The sequence below is a fragment of the Mobula hypostoma genome, chromosome 7, assembly GCF_963921235.1.
Source record: "Mobula hypostoma chromosome 7, sMobHyp1.1, whole genome shotgun sequence".
Taxonomy (NCBI): domain Eukaryota; kingdom Metazoa; phylum Chordata; class Chondrichthyes; order Myliobatiformes; family Myliobatidae; genus Mobula; species Mobula hypostoma.
Genome location: NC_086103.1, coordinates 116,021,768 through 116,036,144, shown reverse-complemented (window position 1 = coordinate 116,036,144; position 14,377 = coordinate 116,021,768). Strand labels below are relative to the sequence as shown.

The window sequence follows — 14,377 nt, the reverse complement described above, 5'->3', positions numbered from 1 at the left end:
AAGACCAAAGCACAGATTTTTCTTGAAGACTGTTTTCAAAGTAAGTCTCATGCATCATACAATCCATTCATCACTTGAAAGAATATGTTTAGTGTAAGCGTGTTGTAAAGTTTCCAGCTAAAAGCAAGTTCAACCAACACACCTGATGCATACAAGCCCAGACATGGCTGCATTCCTCTCTCAGAAGGAACTAGTATTAGTTGACTCAATCTGTTCTACGAGCTGGGAGTTCAGTATTTTTAAATGATGTGGATTGCAAAGAAAACCCTGTAAAACTTCAGCACCCAAGGCTTTATATTTCTTTCTAACAAGGTAAGAAACTGAAAAGGGTATTTATTCCAAACAATACTGGGATGTTTGATAATGGTTGAGTTCTTGCTGTTCCATGAATCGAGAACAAAGAAAAGACTGAGTGTGTGAACTGTGGCCTCTGATTGTAAAAAAAACCTTTGTCTTTATTCTTGAGAGAAATTTATTGATTCTGATTCAAATAAAGGGAAGTCAAGTATATCCCTTAATAAGGTTGGATTTTTAAAATTATTTCCATTGGAATGTGGTTTTACTAAGCACAAGCTGCATGGGATCTGGTTCAGAAATTTTAAAATGCAGTCTGTAAATGCTTAATACTGTGTTGCAATGAATATTTGGATTTTTTAAAACATGGCTGTTCCTGTACAGAATGTTACAATTGCATGTTCTAATCATTTTTCACAATAATTTAACACTGCTTTGATTTTATTTTCATGTAAACTTAGAATTCAAGCTAAGTTTATAGCTTATACGAAGCATTCAATTATCTAAAATGCAATATTCTGAAAACATTCTATTAACCTTACTACATGAATTATCCTTACAAACTTGCTGTTTAATAACCACAGCTTTCTTTCTTTGTTGTGGGAATTTTGTTGCTCGTATTTTGGTTTAACAGTCTAACATGGCTTTAAAAACGTAGCATTGTAACTCAGTTACCTCTCTGGTGGCTAATCCCTTTCATAAGTGTGCCTGCAATAGTTTGATTTTTTTGATTTCTACTAATAAGTGATCAGCCAATTGTTACAAGAATTTAGCAACTGTGACTGTTAGCTGGTGAGACCTGTATGTGATTTACTCAATATTACGGTGAGCTAAATAGCTTTTTTACCTGTTTAGTTTACAAACCCTATAACATGAATCAATTGGGAGGAAAGAAATCCACTGGTATTCATTTCCTCTGCTATTTGGTGTCCTTGCAGTAAGCTACATCTCCATGAGATCTCAGATGATGCTCATAGAACCAACTGGGTAGAACGCAGTCTCTTGATTGATACATAAAGGCAGATTATGCTCAAGAAAGAGCAGAAGGCTGCTCAAGCCAGCATTGAAAATCCCTGTTCTTTCATTTCTATGCACCAACAATACCTGACCTGAAATCACACCTATCATTAGCACTGACCTTCACGAAGTAAGATTCAGTGGAAGAAGAATGAATAAATAGTAGTGATACCAGCAAAAATGCAACAAAATATGTATTTCATTGATTGTTATGGCTTTATAGCCAAGCTCCTTTAATTCCAGATAAAACTACTCAAAGTTAGCCTGCTATTGCTGAGCAAATTTGAGGGCCTAAAGTTAGACAAGTCCCCTAGTCCTAATGGAATGCATCCCAGGGTACTGAAAGAAATGGCAGAGGTTATAGTTGAGGCTTTGGTGATAGCTTAGTCAAAATTCTCTGGACTCTGGGCAGGTCCTGGCGGATTGGAAGAAGGAGAATGTCATGCCACTGTTCGAAAAAGGATGTAGGTAAAAGGCAGGTAATTATAGGCCAGTCAGATTAACATCTGTAGTAGGCAAAATACTTGAGCTATTATTAAAGAAGAAATAGCGAGGTATCTGGAAAGAAAGGAATCCATCAGATAGTCATAACATGGATTCAGAAAAGACAGGTCCTGTTTGACAAACTTACTGGAGTTCTTCTGAGGATATAACAAGTGCAGTGGATAGAGATGGGCATTGCTTATTTGGATTTCCAGAAGGCATTCAGAAAAGGTGCCACATAAAAGACTTATCCATAAGATAAGGATGCATAGAGTTGAGGGGTGATATATTAGCACGGATAGAGGATTGGTTAACTAATAGAAAGCAGAGAGTTGGGATATATGGGGGTTTCTCTGGTTGGCAACCAGTGGTGAGCGGTGTGCTGTAGGGGTCAGTGCTAGGCCCACACTGTTCACAATATACATTAACGACTTGGAAGAGGGGGCCGAGTGTAGTGTATCTAAGTTTGCTAATGGCACTAAATTGAGTGGAAAAGCAAATTGTGTAGAGGATATAGAGTCTGCAGAGAGATATAGGTAGGTTAAGAGAGTGGGCAGGGGTCTGGCAGATGGAGTACAATGTTGGTAAATGTGAGGACATCCACTTTGGAAGGAAAAATGGAAGATCAGGCTATTTCTTAAATGATAAAGATTGCAGCATGCTTCTGTGCAGAGGGACTTGGGAGTGCTTGCGCATGAAACGTAAAAGGTTGGTTTGCAGGTGCAGCAGCCTATCAAGCAGGCAAATGGAATGTTGGCCTTCATTGCTAGAGGGATTGAACTTAAGAGCAAACATATTAGAGCTCAAAAATAATTATGAAACAAAGTGAAATTATGCTCAATGCCTTATAAGTGTGGAAGGAAATACGGCTATAGATTTTCGTTACATTAATGCATAAAAAACAACAAAATTCTGGTCTTGATCACAAGGCGAGGAACGTGAAGGCAAATACATAGCAATGAAGATTAAACTGTAAAGGAAATCAGGGTACCGAGTGTTGCATTGGGGTGAGTATCAGGATTTGGAAGCTTTAGAGCCATAGAACACTACAGTACAGAAAGAGGACCTTCAGCCCTTCCAAGCCATGATGAACTATTTCTTCTATCTAGTTCCATTAACCTGCACCTGGACCATAGCCCCGATACCCCTTCCATCCATGTACCTGTCCAAATTTCTCTTAAATGTTGAAATCAAACCAGCATCCACCACGTGTGCTGGCAGCTCATTCCACACTCCCACCACCCTCTGAGAGAAGAAGTTCCTCCTTGTGTTCCCCTTAAATATTTCACCTTTCACCCTTAACCCATGACCTCTAATTGTAGTCTTATATAAGCTCAGTGGAAAAAAGCCTGTTTGCATTTACCCTATATATACCTCCCATAATTTCATATCGCACTATTAAGCATTTAGGCTCTATGGAGTTAAGTCCTAAACTTTTCAACCTTTCCAATAACTCAGTTCCTCAGGTCCTGGCAACATCCTTGGAAATTTTCACTGCACATTTTCCATCTTATTGACATTTTACCTGTAGGTCGGTGACCAGAACTGCACACAATACTCCAAATTAGACCTCACCAACATCTTATACAACTTCAATGTAACATCCCTATCCCTGTAATAAACACTCTAATTTGTGAGTCCAATGTGCCAAAAGCTCTCTTTATGATTCTATCCAACTGTGATGCCACTTTCAATGAATTGTGGATCTGTATTTCCAGATCCCTCTGATTTACCACACTCCTCAGTGCCCAACCACTCACCATGCAAGTCCTACCGTGGTTTGTCCTCCCAAATTGCAATATCTCACACTTGTCTGCATCAAATTACATCTGCCATTTTTCAGCTCATTCTTCCAGCTGGTCCATATCCACTGCAAGCTTCGATAGCCTTCCTTGCTGTGCATTACATACCCAGATTCACTGATTACCACATTATAATCCAGGGCATTGATATAAATAACAAAGAACAGACCCAGCACCAATTCCTGCAACACACCATTAGTCACAGGCCTGCAGGCGGAGAGGCAGGTTCTAATAGCACTGTCTGGCTTCTCCCACAAATTCTAGACCATAAAACATAGGAGCAGAATTAGGCCATTCAGCCACCTAGTCTGCTCAGCCAATCCATCATGGCTGATCCCGGATCCCACTCAACCACATACACCTGGCTTCTCACCATCTCCTCATAGAGGCCCACAGCTACCAAACACTCCTCATATGGTAACCCTTTCATTCCCAGAATCATCCTTGTGAACCTCCTCTGGACCCTCTCTAATAACAACACATCCTTTACTGAGCTAAGGGGCCAGAAACTGTTGACAATACTCCAAGTGCAGCCTGACTAGAGTCTTATAAAGACTCAGCATTATCTCCTTGCTTTTATATTCTACTCCCCTTGAAATAAATGTCAACATTGCATTTGCCTTCTTTACCACAGACACAACCTGTAAATTAACCTTCTGGGAGTTTGCACAAGGACTCCAAAGTCCCTCTACACCTCTGATGTTTGAATCTTCTCTCTATTTAGATAATAGTCTGCACTATTGTTCCTTTTACCAAATACATTATCATACATTTCCCAAGACTGTATTCCATCTGCCACTTTCTTGCCCATTCTTCCAATTTGTCTAAGTCCTGCTACAATCGCATTGCTTCCTCAGCACTACCTACCCCTTCATCTATCTTCATCCACAAACTTTGCCACAAAGTCATCAATACCATTATCCAAATCACTGGCAACCAACCAGAAAAAGGTCCCTTTTATTCTCACTCACTGCCTCCTGCCTGTCAGCCATTCCTCTATCCATGCCAGTTTTTGTCCTGTGACGCCATAGGCTTTTACCTTGTTAAGCAGCCTTCTTTATGGTACCTTATCAAATGCCTTCTGAAAATACAAGTAAATTGCATCCACTGCCTCTTCCTTGTCCACCCTGCTTGCTACTTCCTCAAAGAATTCTTAACAGATTTGTCAGGCAAGAGTTCCCTTTACAGATACCATGCTGACTTTGACTTACTTTATCATTAGCCTCCAAGTACCCCAAAACCTCATTCTTAGTAACAGATTCCATGACTACCCGGACTGGGTAGATGCCATGACTTCCACTTGGAAAGGCACAATGTTTTGGAAATGCACAACGTTTGGGTAACTTTGCCAATGACACCATATATCAAAAAAGGAATTTAAAAATTGACCCACTGTTGGAATGAAGCACTTGTAAAATATCTGTGATGGCCTAGACCCAAATCTTAGTTGCAATGTACGAACAAGATAATTGGATGGAAATCCAGAAAATGCAGGAAGCAATTCTGAAAAAAATGGTAGGACCGATCTTCACCAGAATGGTCCTTCTCCCTACTGATGTTACTTAATCTGTTGAGTGTTTCTATTTCCGTTTCAGATTTGATGATTGGCAATTGGTTTATTGCTGTCACATGCATTGAGGTACAATTAAAAAAAAATGTTGCTTTGCATGTCCAGGCTTTTTGCTTCAATTAGATAAAGCAGTGCTCAAAATAGATTCAAAAATTGATCGTGTGGATAGTCAGAGGCTTTTCCCCAGGGCTGAAATGACTAGCACGAGAGGGCATAGTTTTAAGGTGCTTGGAAGTAGGTACAGAGGAGATGTCAGGGGTAAGTTTTTTTTAGAAGGCAGAGAGTGGTGAGTGTGTGGAATGGGCTGCCGGTGGTGGTGGTGGCCTGTATTGTGCTGTATGTTTTCTATGTTCTATGTTCTATAAATTAGCAGCATTAAAATCCAAACAAGTGTTTCATTCCATTAGATACAACAATGCAAAAATAATCACATTTTCAGAATTGTGATAAATTGAAACAAACAAATAAATTCCAGTTACAATCAATGTACTTAAATCCTAGAGAATAATTTGTTTTAATTGAAACCTAATGTGAGGCTGTACTCTTTTGTATTAAAGAATAAGATTTAAATTACATTGTAATCAGAAGTCAAAATCAGGCAGGTTACTTACTGATCTAGTAATCCAAGTAGCTTGAATTCAACTTGATGCCGTTAGGAGTCTTTTTTATTGCTATGTTGCGACTAAATTGGCAACTACTTGCTCAGCACAGTTAATGTGTTAAACAGGAGTGTTATGGCAGCAGAATGTGAGAATGAATTCCCATTCAAATATTCTCACTTGCTTCCTGTCTCTTTAATCTGTGTTTCAATTTGATTAATTCAACTGCACCAAAGACAATAATATTAGAGCAGTTATTCGAGGAGGCAACATAGCTTTCTTAACGAGAAGAAAATACATAGATATAGTTTACAGCTCTGCAATTGAAAATAAGTCAGAGGAAGACTAGTAGTAATTAGCGAAATTGTAACTAATGGCAAAAATAAATGGGTTTTCTTTGGATAGAATGTAAAGTTGTAAAAATTCTCAAATCTGACCCCAGCCTTACTTGCACTAACCCTTTTCTGGGCTTAACAGAGAACAGGAACAATGTACCCAAAACAGGAAGCTGATCCCCACTTTGAGGTGGTGGCCATCACATTTTATACCTTCATCAGTTTTAACATTAACCCGTAGGGTTTCCTGGACCTTAGGAATGCGAGCAGCAAAAGGGAAGCATGAGCTGCTCTATGGAATGCCCCAGTGTTATTCAGTAGTGCTTGTGGGCCAGAAGGAGTAATTAAGTCTACCATCTCATAAACAATGATATCACGAGCTGACTGACATCCTCACAATGACACTTCCTCTCCCCAATTAAAGATCTCCCCCAATCACTAACACCTCAGCAATTACTGACCATCCCCACAAATATCTGTGCACCCTAACAATGACAGAGAACCTCAGTGACACTGACATCCTCTTACTGTGAATCTCCTGTGATCACTGATCCTGCCTGCACACATTGGTATCCTATTGATCACTGATCCTTCTCCCAGCAACACTGACACGTTCTGTAATTATCGGATAGACCACACAAAAAAAATGTCTGCTGTCAAGATCAGTGACCCTCTACGTTTTCTCTGACTTCACCCACCCCCTGTGAACATTGGCCTGTCTCACATTCATCGATTCGCCTGTGATTACTAATCCCCAACAAGCACTGGCAGTCCCTATACTGTATCATTGGCAATATCAACCATCCCTCCCTCATCAATATCACTCTGGAAACAATAACACCCCCTCCCACAATTATTAACCCTTAATCCCCATCGATTCGCTGATCTCACTTAGCCCCTACACAATGCCCCATGTTTCTTAAAACTATATATCATGTACTCCTTTCCCCACCACATCTCAAATTATCGAATCAAATCAGTAGAAAATCCAACTGCTTCTTGAATTGCTGAATGGAAATCAGATGGACTGAGAAAAAGATTCAAGGATGCACTCAAAGATTCCTTAAAAAGTTTAATATCCCCAGTAACTCCTGGGGACCTCTGACCTATGGCCACTCAGTGTGGAGATGGAGATGGGATGATATAGAGGACCTTGAGACCATTCAACAGGAGTACAAAAAGACCTCTAAGTGCAAAGAGTGGATCACCTCACAATCTAGTCACCTCCCACCCTGTCAACAACCTTCTGCTCTCCATCTCTCTGGTTACCACATTACCCTCATTGGCTACTTCAGAACCCACTGAACTGTAGGAGAAGCAAGTCATCCTCGATCAAGTGTGACTGCCAAGGAAGAAGAGAATGAAGAAAAAGAAACACTTGTGGCATATATATTTCTAGTACCTTCCAATTGGAACTTCCTTCGAAACAGTGAAGGTTTATACCATATCTACTTTGTAATTTGATTTTCAGAGAAAGTGAGAACACATTTATAATTTGTACCAATTCATGTCACTGCAGGTAGTACAACTATCTCACAGTGTTAGGTTTGACCTCATAGTTGTATTGTGCAGTTCACACATTTTCTCTGTAACAGTATTGGGTTCACCCAGGTGTTCTGGCTTCCACTAAGATCTAAAAGTGCTGTAGATTCATTGACTTTTGTAACTTAAGTAGGAGAATCCGGAGAGTTTTGTGGTTAATGATCATGTGAGAGTGAATAAGGAAACTTAAAGTAAGTGGGTGAATGGGAGTGTTAAGGATTGGCATAGACTCAACGAGTCAAGTTACAAGGAATTATGAGAAATGCTTCACTATCCCGATCCAAAAACTATTGGCCCTTGGCCTGAGAGCATCTTCTCTGATAATCACAAAAGAAGGAATCAAGATACATGCTTGATCATCAGCCATTTTCTCTGTAATGCACTGCATAGAATCCATTAGTTAATAACCAAATTATATATATATATTTTTTGAACCATAGAGAAAAGAGCCTTTGTTTTCACCCTGGGCTTGTCTAATGTTGCTGCTGCTTGTTAGGAATGAATGGAGTTTTTAAACATTAAATATTGCTGGTCATTGTACAAATATATCATAATGAATGCAGAATGGCAACTCCAGATATGCTGCCTTCCCCTACACAGTATTTTATATTTAATCTAATGAGAGGCCAGTAGTGGACAAAGGTAAAGGATATTAGCAATAGAGACGAGTTTCCAAATTGTATTTGCATTTGGAAAACTGTGGCCTAATTAGGGAGAGCCAGCATGGCTTTGTGCAGGGCAAATTATGTCTTACTAAATTGATTGAGTTTTTTTTTGGATGAGGTGATGAAGGTGGAGCTGTGGATGCTGTCCATATGGATTTTAGTAAGGCATTGAGAAGGATCGTCAGAGGAGGCTCATCCAGGAGATTAAGATGCATGGATCAATGGGGAATTAGCCATTTGGATTAAGAACTGGCTTGCTCATAGAAGATGATGGGTAGAGCTGCGTAACACTAAGGGGCAGAAAACGCTGGTGGGAGTTGTGTACAGGTCACCTAACAGTAGTAGTGCGGTCGGAGATGGTATTAAACAGGAAATTAGAAATGTGTGCAATAAAGGAACAGCAGTTATAATAGAAACATAGAAAATAGGTGCAGGAGTAGGCCATTCGGCCCTTCGAGCCTGCACCGCCATTTATTATGATCATGGCTGATCATCCAACTCAGAACCCCGCCCCAGCCTTCCCTCCATACCCCCTGACCCCCGTAGCCACAAGGGCCATATCTAACTCCCTCTTAAATATAGCCAATGAACTGGCCTCAACTGTTTCCTGTGGCAGAGAATTCCACAGATTCACCACTCTCTGTGTGAAGAAGTTTTTCCTAATCTCGGTCCTAAAAGGCTTCCCCTCTATCCTCAAACTGTGGCCCCTCGTTCTGGACTTCCCCAACATCGGGAACAATCTTCCTGCATCTAGCCTGTCCAATCCCTTTAGGATTTTATACGTTTCAATCAGATTCCCCCTCAATCTTCTAAATTCCAACGAGTACAAGCCCAGTTCATCCAGTCTTTCTTCATATGAAAGTCCTGCCATCCCAGGAATCAATCTGGTGAACCTTCTTTGTACTCCCTCTATGGCAAGGATGTCTTTCCTCAGATTAGGGGACCAAAACTGCACACAATACTCCAGGTGTGGTCTCACCAAGGCCTTGTACAACTGCAGTAGTACCTCCCTGCTCCTTTACTCGAATCCTCTTGCTATAAATTCCAGCATACCATTCGCCTTTTTCACCGCCTGCTGTACCTGCATGCCCACTTTCCCGATGTTGGGGAAGTCCAGAACGAGGGGTCACAGTTTGAGGATAAAGGGGAAGCCTTTTAGGACCGAGATTAGGAAAAACTTCTTCACGCAGAGAGTGGTGAATCTGTGGAATTCTCTGCCACAGGAAACAGTTGAGGCCAGTTCATTGGCTATATTTAAGAGGGAGTTAGATATGGCCCTTGTGGCTACGGGGATCAGGGGGTATGGAGGGAAGGCTGGGGCAGGGTTCTGAGTTGGATGATCAGCCATGATCATAATAAATGGCGGTGCAGGCTCGAAGGGCCGAATGGCCTACTCCTGCACCTATTTTCTATGTTTCTATGATGGTCGAAGGGGCTTATTCTAGCTGGAGGTCTGTGATTCGTGGTGTTCTGCAGGGATCAGTACTGGGATGCCTGCCGTTTGTGATGTATGTAAATGATCTGGATGAAAATTAAATAAGTAGTTCAGTAAGTTTGCAGATGCTATGAAGATTGGTGGTGTTGTGAATAGTGTAGATGACTGGCAAAGAATACAGCAGGATATACAATGCCTATAAAAAGTATTTCCCCCCCCCCGCCCCGAAAGTTTTCATGTTTTATTGTTTTACAACATTGAATCACAGTGGATTTCATTTGGCTTTTTTGACATTCAACAGAAAAAGACGCTTTCATGTCAAAGTGAAAACAAATCTCTACAAAGTGATCTAAATTAGTTACAAATATAAAACACAAAATAACTGATTGCGCAAGTATTCGCCCCCCTTTAATATGACACACCAAATCATCACTGGTGCAGACAACTGGTTTTAGAAGTCACATAATTAATTAAATAGAGATTTGCTTTCAGAGACCTGTGTGCAGTCAAGGTGTTTCGATTGATACAGGTGTAGGAAAAATACACCTGTATTTGGAAGGTCCACCTGTTGGTAAGTCAGTATCCTGGCAAAAACTAAACCATGAAGACAAAAGAACACACGAAGCAACTTCGTGAAAAGGTTATTGAAAAGCACAAGTCAGGAGATGGATACAAGAAGATTTCCAAGTCATTAAGTATCTTTTGGAGTGCAGTTAAGTCAATCAAGAAATGGAAAGAATATGGCACAGCTCAAAATCTGCCTGGAGCAGGTCATCCTCAAAAACTGAGTGAGCACACAAGGGAACTAGTGAGGGAGGCCACCAAGAGAGCTATGACAACTCTGGAGAAGTTACAAGCTTCAGTGACTGAGGCAGGAGAGACTGCACATACAACAACTGTTGCCTGGGTGCTTCACCAGTCACAGCTTTATGGGAGAATATAGAATTTTGGCTATCAGACTAAATGCTATGTTTGGCATAAGCCAGACACCACACATCATCGAAAACGCACCATCCCTACCGTGAAGCATGGTGGTGGCTGCATCATGCTGAGGGAATGTTTCACTGCAGCAGGCCCTGGAAGCCTAGTGAAGGTAGAGGGTAAACTAAATGCAGCAAAATACAGGGAAATCCTAGACGAAAACCTGATGCAGTCTGCGAGAGAAGATTTGTTTTCCAGCAAGACAATGAGCCCAAGTGTAAAGTCAAAGCTACACAGGAACGGCTTAAAAACAACAAAGCTATTGTCCTGGAGCAGTTCAGTCAGAGTCCAGACCTTGATCCAATTGAGAATTCATGGCTGGACTTGAAAAGGGCTGTTCATTCATGATCCCCATGCACTCTGACTGAGCTTGAGCAGTTTTGTAAAGATAAATGGGAAAAATTGAAGTGTCCAGATGTGCAAAGCTGAAAGAGACCTATCCACAGAGACTAAAGGCTGTAATTGCTGCCAAAGGTGCATCTACTAAATACTGGCTTGGAGGAGGTGAATACTTACGCAATCAATTATTTTGTGTTTTATATTTGTAATTAATTTAGATTACTTTGTAGAGATCTGTTTTAAGTTTGATACAAAAGAGTCTTTTTCTGTTGATCCGTGTCAAAAAGGGCAAATTAAATCCATTGTGGTTCAGTGTTGTAAAACAATAAAACAGAAAAATTTCCAAGGGGGAGGAATACTTTTTATAGATACTGTAGATCTGTTGCAGTTATGGGCAGAGAAATGCCAGATGAGTTTAGCCCAGCCAAGTGTGAAGTATTTTACCTTGGTAGGTCAAATATAAAGAGAAAGTAAACTGTTAAGGGCAAATCACTTCCAAGCATTTCAACAGGAACCAGGGCCCTGGCAGATGGGACCTCCACCAATGGCTCCTCCATGAGGAACAGTGGGGATTGGTAGCCATGAAGTACTCCAAAGGGTGACATAGCCGTGGCAGAGCGATGTATAGATTATAGGACATTTCAGTCCAGAGCATATAATTCTTCCATGTGGGAGGGTTAGAGGCAGTGAAGCATTACAGAAACTTCTCCATTTGCTGATTGTCTATTTCTTACTTCTGCCTTTCCCTGTCTCCTATGCCAGTGGTCCCCAACCATCAGGCCGCAAAGCATGTGCTACCGGGCCACGAGGAAATGACATGATTTGACGATATGAGCTGCACCTTTCCTCATTCCCTGTCACGCACTGTTGAACTTGAACATAGGGTTGCCAACTGTCCCATATTAGCCGGGACATCCCACATATTTGGCTAAATTGGTTTGTCCCATACGGGACTGCCCTTGTCCCGTATTTCCCACGTTAAGGTAGAGCGTTCCTATGAAACCGTTCGTAAGCCGAAATGGCGTAAAGCGAAGAAGCAATTACCATCAATTTATATGGGAAAAATTTTTGAGTGTTCCCAGACCCAAAAAAATAACCTACTAAATCATACCAAATAACACGTAAAACCTAAAATAATACTAACATATAGTAAAAGCAGGAATGATATGATAAATACACAGCCTATATAAAATAGAAATAATGTATGTACAGTGTAGTTTCACTTAACAGAATCGGGAAGATTAAGCCAAAACCGATTTGTAGAAAAAAATCGATACGTACACGCAGGTGCACACAGGTGCCCGTGCAAGGCTTCATGGTCATGGTAGTCTTTCTCGGGGTAAACACAAGTGTCCCGTGTTTGACTGCTACTTTTGTCCCTTATTTGGGAGTGAGAAAGTTGGCAACCCTACTTGAACACCCCCACCCCCAACCCGTCGGCCAGTCCGCAAGAATATTGTCAATATTAAACCGGCCCGCGGTGCAAAAAAGGTTGGGGTCCCCTGTCCTATGCCACAATGGTGCTGCGTGGAGTTGAACGTGTGCAAGAGTTCTCTGTCTGGTCCTCGCTGGGAAAGGATGGCCCTGACATCCACATCAAATGCATCCACCTGTACCACAGAAGTTCCGGAGGGACTCGGATGGTGGAGAATTGTAGTGGTAGTGAAATACCTCCAGATCCTTGAAAACAGGGTCCACAGCAGACCAGGTTATCCGTTAGGTAGATGTGAGGAGTGGTGATTTGGCTATAGTTTCTGACGAAACAGCAGTGGAAGTTGGAGAAGCCCAGAAAGCACTGTAGCTGTTTGATGGAGCAGGGTTGGGGGCATTCAACACACTTTCCCTGGATCTATGGTTATGTCCTGGGGTGAACCCAAGAAGGAAATAACTGTTGTGTGGACTGGCAGTTATCTAACCTGCAGTACAGTTTGTTTTTGAGGAGATGCTAAAGGACTGAAGGGTTGTGACAAACGTGGTCTTGGGTGTTCTTGAAGAAGATGAGGATGTTGTCGAGGTAGATGAATGCATACACTTCATAAATCCATGGAGATGGAGGTAACTCCTAACCTCACAAAACCCCCACACGCATGTCTCAGAGGATTTTGCTAATGAAGGCTTAGAAAATGGCTGGACTGTTGGAGAGCCCAAAAGGCATCACCAGTGGTTACTGTGAACACTGTTTTCTGCTCATCCCCCGGCAGGTGTGGATCCACAAGTCCAGTTTGGTGAAGATCTGGGTCCCTGGTAGTGTTTTGGATGTGCTATCCATCAATGGACATGGATAGCTGTTCATAATGGTGATTTTGTTGAGTCCACAATAGTCAATGCAGGAACGAAGACCCCAATCTTTCTGTTAGACCAGGAAGAATCCTGCACTGGCTGGGGAATGGGATGGTCAAATGAAGCCGTGGTGTAGCACTTTGGAAATGTAGTCATTCAGTAATTGGGCATCAGGAAGGGAGAGGGAAAACAGTCAAACTCAGGAAAGGGTGGTTTCTGGGAGGAAGTTAGCCACGCAGCTGTGTGGTCTGTGAGGTGGCTGGATGCTGACTTCCTTTTTAACTGAAGGCAATAGCTAAGTCATGATAGTCCTGTGTGGAATTTTGAGAGACTGGGTGTTTCCTTCCTCTCCATGGATTTACGTGGTGAAGTCAACTGAGGTCACAGGCAGGTGGCCTGGCAGGTGGATCTCCAACTCAGCAGTGCACCTTTTGACCAAGCGAACTGAGGGTCGTGAGTGGAGAGCCGGGAGTAACCCAGGATGAGAGGAGTGTTGGATGAGTCAGTCAGATGGAACTGAATGGACTTGCAGTGTTCTCCAACACTCGTGCACAGGCTGTGCGCGCACTCTGGCTGTCCCAGACTCCAAGGGATGTCCATCAATGACCATGATGTTGAAGGCATGCGAGATAGGTTTGGTAGAGAGTCCAAGCTGCATACACAGAGTCCGATCCAGAAAGTTGCCTGCTATGCCGGAATCCACCAGAGCCTCCTGTGCACGTAGAGCTGTCAGAATATGGAGGAGGACAGAGGGATATGGTACTGGAACAAAGGGCCAGCAGAGCTTACCAGGTTAGAGGGTCCTTTGTCTCTATCTGGTGGTGCTATTTTCCCGGATGCAGTGGGCATTTGATACATTGGGTGTTCAGCTGATCCACAATAGGTGCACATCTGGTTTTTCCACTGACTCTCGCATTCTTGGGCTGCTAAGGAAGGTCTCCTGAACTGCCTGGGTTCTGGAGATGTTGGTGATGAGGGTCCTGCAACCTGGGAGTCTGGATGATGATCTGGAGGATCATCCAATGAGGTGCTTGT

General features: G+C 42.1%; 1 protein-coding gene across 3 annotated transcripts in view; it reads left to right on the top strand.

Annotated features, from left to right (window-relative positions):
- Positions 1–223: 223 nt before the first annotated feature.
- Positions 224–14,377, top strand: part of amotl1 (angiomotin like 1) — a 159,551-nt gene continuing 145,397 nt past the window's right edge. Inside the window, exon 1 of one of the 3 annotated variants that reach the window (XM_063053836.1) lies at positions 224–312. The gene's annotated coding sequence lies outside the window, so the exon portion shown is untranslated. The remainder of the gene's footprint in view (positions 313–14,377) is intronic. The other 2 variants (XM_063053834.1, XM_063053835.1) reach the window with 2 other exon arrangements.